This window comes from Pinus tabuliformis, chromosome 5_1 (assembly GCF_031772625.1).
Source record: "Pinus tabuliformis cultivar Carrire ecotype Pingquan chromosome 5_1, CPIR1, whole genome shotgun sequence".
NCBI lineage: Eukaryota > Viridiplantae > Streptophyta > Pinopsida > Pinales > Pinaceae > Pinus > Pinus tabuliformis.
The window spans coordinates 59,196,668-59,201,416 of record NC_142305.1 but is presented as its reverse complement, the minus strand read 5'-3'; the positions used below and the strand labels follow the sequence as shown (position 1 = coordinate 59,201,416).

Genomic DNA, 4,749 nt, shown 5'->3' with positions numbered 1-4,749 from the left:
AAAATCAATGCACAGCGGAACTTACTTTCCATCTTCAAAAGGCTCTTGGGCTTTACTTGAGTTGTTGGCTCTTGAATCCTTCCAAGAACTTGCAATCCTTTTCTCTGGCTATCCTAAATGACAGAGTATCTAGTCTTCAATGGAGCAGACAATTTTTTCTGAGTGATTGCAAGCCTTGGAGACTCAGCCATTTTATAGCAGTGCAAAACCCCAATCCTAGGGCAGCCTAAAATTTAGCTGAAACAAGTCTGTCAAGAAATCTGAAATTTCAGATTTTGAAATCAATCAATCAATCAATCAATCAGAATAGATTCTGATTTCCTTATTCAGCTCAAATTTATTACTGCTATTATTTTTAATCAATTATAATCGGTCCATTAACAATTGTAATTGATTAACATTATTCTATATGTATTTGTATCCAAATCCTTATTTAAATACGTATAATGCCATGATTTAATTAATCACATTATTTGGCATATTTTAATCATTACATAAATGTAATGTCAGAATGTAATCTCGCTGACAGTGTTTGACATTATAATCACAATGCACATATGTCCAACTTAATATTTGTAATTAGACGTCTCTAAATCCAACAAGAAGGACATGTATTCAGTGTTCAGCTTATAAAACGCATCCAGATGTTTGATTTAATCAAACACAAGAAATCCGTTGTTACCTAACATCTTGTTCTTCTGATGCTCCGGATTCTGGCTTAATCGAAAACTTCCACAATTGCATTGATGTCCGTTCCAGGTATATTTGCTTGACAAAGTTGTACAGTTTTAGTGATGTATGATCTTCCACGTTGATCTGAAACTGTAGGTTTCTTGGTGTACTTTTTTCAACCAGACAAATTGCCACTTGCTCAGTTTGTTATAACAAGGTTTGGCTCGTCTGTCCCTCCCCACACAGTTAATCACAGTCCATCCCCACACAGTTAATCACAAAGTGGTGTATTTCCCATTGACAGTAAATTCAATATACCGGAATCCACACCTTGTCACTGATATATTTGAAAAACTTTTCTTACCAACAATAGCATCACCAATAGTCCAAACAGGAACACAGTCCATCCTTGAAATGATGGAAGCGGCTGGTATCCCTAACAATGATTTCTCTCTTAACAATCTTGGATATGAACTTGATGGCAGAATGGCAGTCACCACAAATTCTAATGTTCTTCTTAATTATGATAGGTGCACACGGAGGTATACTTATCAAGGCAAAGGCTATGGCGAGCTTCTCACTGTGGTGATATAGAATTTGTTCCTTGTGTGCCTCCTCCATGTCATGCAATACGGAGTTTGTGTCAGGCACGTACCCTGCATCTTTCATCTGCCGAAACAAGCTGTCTAACATTGCATATATCTCACCCATTTGTGGGTGATACCCATCTTCTGCAACAAATCGATGGGTTGTGTTCTTGACATCAACCCAGCTGCATCCTGATTCCTTTTTCATTCTGCTATTTTTTAGCAGTTTCCTCACTTTTGCAACATCTTCCCACATGCCAGCTGCGGCATAGAGGTTAGAGAGAAGCACCCGTGCTCCAGCATTTTCTGGTTCCAACTCAATTAGATGTTTAGCTGCCCATTTTCCTAGTTCTGCATTGCCGCGGATCCTACAGGCACCAAGCAAGGCACCCCACACAAAAGCAGAAGGTTTCAATGGCATTTCGTTTATAAGCTTTTCTGCCTTGTCTAAATGCCCAGCTCGGCCAAACAGGTCAACCATGCAGGCATAGTGCTCTGATTTTGGTATTAAGCCATGCTTTTGAGCCATGGAGTCAAAAACACAGCAGCCTTCATCCACTAGCCCTGCATGGCTACAAGCAGAAAGAATACTTATGAAAGTGATGTCAGTGGGCTTCACATCTGTCTGCAACATTTGCTCAAAGAGTTCTATGGCCTCCTTGCCATGACCATGCTGTGCGCATCCCCCAATCATTGCATTCCAAGAAATGGTACTTCGTCTGTGCATTCTGTGAAATACATGGTATGCATCCTCAATCATTCCGCATTTCCCATACATATCAACAAGGACACTCCCCACAAACACATCGGACGCGAAGCCAGTTTTGGTGATATGGGAATGAACTTGCTTACCTTGCTCCAATGCTGCTTGGCTGGCACATGCTTTCAGAACACTTGAGAAAGTAAACTCATTGGGCTCCATGCCTTCTCTTAGCACCTCCACGAAAAACCTTAGACCTTCTTCACTGTTATCCATGAGTACATATCCTGCAATTATCGCACTCCATGAAACCACATTTCGCTTAGGAATTTTGTCAAAAATATGCCGTGCATATCCCATGCATCCACATTTGGCATACATATCAACAAGAGCATTCCCCACAAATTCTTCTGAATCCAATCTAGATTTAATAACACAGCCATGAATTTGTGTACCCCATTCAATGTCTCTCTGGCCCGCGCATGCACTAAGAGCTGTGCAGAAAGTAAAATGGTCCAACTTTACATATTCACAACACATTCGCCGAAAGAATGTCAGAGCCTCCATAAACTGATCATTCTGGACATACCCTGAAATCATAGCACTCCATGAGACCTGGTCTTTTTCAGGCATTTTGTCAAACAATTTGCATGCATCTGCTAATCTCCCACATTTAGAATACATGTCGACGATGCTACTCCCAACAAATAAATCTAAACTAAAACCAGTCTTGATGGTATGGGAATGAACCTGCCGACCCTTCTCTAACAATGCTAGGCCAGCACATACACCGAGAACGCTTGAATATGTAAACTGGTTCACCTTATCGCCTGCCTTTGTCCTTTGCATTTGTTGAAACAGATGCAGGGCGTTTTCTCCCTGACCATTATGTACATATCCAGCAATCATAGCAGTCCACGAAACCAAATTTCGTTCTGACATTCTGTCAAACACTTGGCGTGCATCCTCTAGGCTGCCACATTTAGCATACATATTGATGAGGTGGTTTCTTACAAAAATATTTTGAAACAGTCCTGTTACAAAGATTCGTGTATGAAGCCTCTTACCTTCTGCCAATGCTCTCAACTTTACACAGTCTTGCAGTAGCGTACCATACGTATTAGAATCACATCCATGGCTGCTCCAACTCCTCGCAAACTGCAGATTCTCATTTGAGAGTTTAGAAATGTGGCGCCATTTAAGCAATTGCAAGCGTGGATGGGATTCACCAACTCGTAATAAACCATAGTCCCAGCAAAAAATTGGCACTTGCCATTGAAATATGCGAATCCACGACTCATACATATTGCCATCTCAATTATAAATGGACAGACTTCTACATTCTAAGGCGCTGCAACCTACAAAACCCCATCTATTCTAATAGGCTCAAGTTAAGAGGCATTGAACTTACGGAAAGTGTCCATGGACTGGATGGATATGCATTTCTTTGGATGCATAAATATAATTGATATAATTGTGGGTGTGTTAATCATGGTCTATTTTTTAGTTTTTGAGATTGTTTTTTCAATTAATCACATCACATCATTAGTTAGTTGTGGAAGTTTCAAATGATGTGATGAGCAAACAACTAATCATATTATTCGAAATTTCAATCAACAATTAATGATGTGATTAATTTAAAAGATAAGCTTAAAAATTATAAATATTTCAGTCAGTTTATGTTATTCTTAACTTACAATTAAAAAATAAATAAATTATACTTGATTAGTATAGATCACAAAAGTCTTGAATTAAGCACATTTTTGGTTTGTTTTTTTCAAATTTATCGAAGTTATATCCATTCAGTGATTTAGTCATCCTATATATATTTCAATCTTCTCTCTCAGTTGGGGTGCGAAAGTGAGGTTCAATACAACAACACAACAATATTCATAGGCACCTTAAAAAAAATACATTTTAAAGATTTTAAAATTTTAAAATTCAAATGAATTGATGTCGATTTATGTTGGCTAACATGTTACTTTTTCAATCATGATTATTATTTTATTTAGAGACAGATTTTTTGGTACAATCACATTAAGGATTTTGAGTCAACTCATTTCAAACCACCCAATGTGGTTCATCATCAAGACTAAGATGGAGAAACTAATCCAAGCATGCAAATTAAATAATATAGAGATGCAACTCACAATATTTATGTCATATTGGATTGTAAAGTTCCTTAAAAAAATAATGAGAGGTGAACCAAGTCATTGAAATCTAAGGCTGCAAAAGTTTGAATATTTGTATATCATGTGGTTGCTTATCCAAAAGCAAGCCCCCATAAGGGGGGACATTATTTACAACTACATTATTATCAATGTCAATATCTCTAGGTGGTCAAAGTCTGCATGCAATTTAAATTATATCTCACCTTTGGTTAGGTCATGGATGCTTGTCACTTTCGTGAAATTTTGAAGTACATTCAATACTTCCAATATGTTGTGTATGTCCAGTAAGAGATTCTCAAGTAGAACTTAAAATGGCATAACATGTTGAGGGTTATCAAATGATTCTTTGGATTCTAAGTAGAACTTGGATAAACCTAAGGTGCACACATGAATTCTTAGATAGAACTTGAATTAACATAGCATGCATAGGGTTAAAAATTAATTATTTAGTTTTAGGTAAAACTTGGATAAGCATAGGGTGCACATACAAATTCTTAGATAAAAGTTGACTAAATACAATGTATTCTTAGGTAGACCCTAGATAAACTTGAGTTATTGTGAAGTATAACTTGAATTTGTTGATTTTTCAAGTGCAATAGATACAATCCCAAATTTTGAA

At 37.3% G+C, this 4,749-nt stretch overlaps 1 pseudogene across 2 annotated transcripts; it reads right to left on the bottom strand.

Annotated features, from left to right (window-relative positions):
• Positions 1-558: 558 nt before the first annotated feature.
• On the bottom strand, positions 559-3,430 carry LOC149163440 (pentatricopeptide repeat-containing protein At3g24000, mitochondrial pseudogene; annotated as a pseudogene). 2 transcript variants are annotated; one of them, XR_016260618.1, is made up of 2 exons: positions 3,027-3,161; positions 559-2,932 (listed from the first exon to the last, which is right to left on the bottom strand). The product of XR_016260618.1 is annotated as a pentatricopeptide repeat-containing protein At3g24000, mitochondrial pseudogene, transcript variant X2 (transcript). The 2 variants fall into 2 exon arrangements; XR_016260617.1 differs by having other exon boundaries at positions 559-3,430.
• Between the last annotated feature and the right edge of the window lie 1,319 nt (positions 3,431-4,749).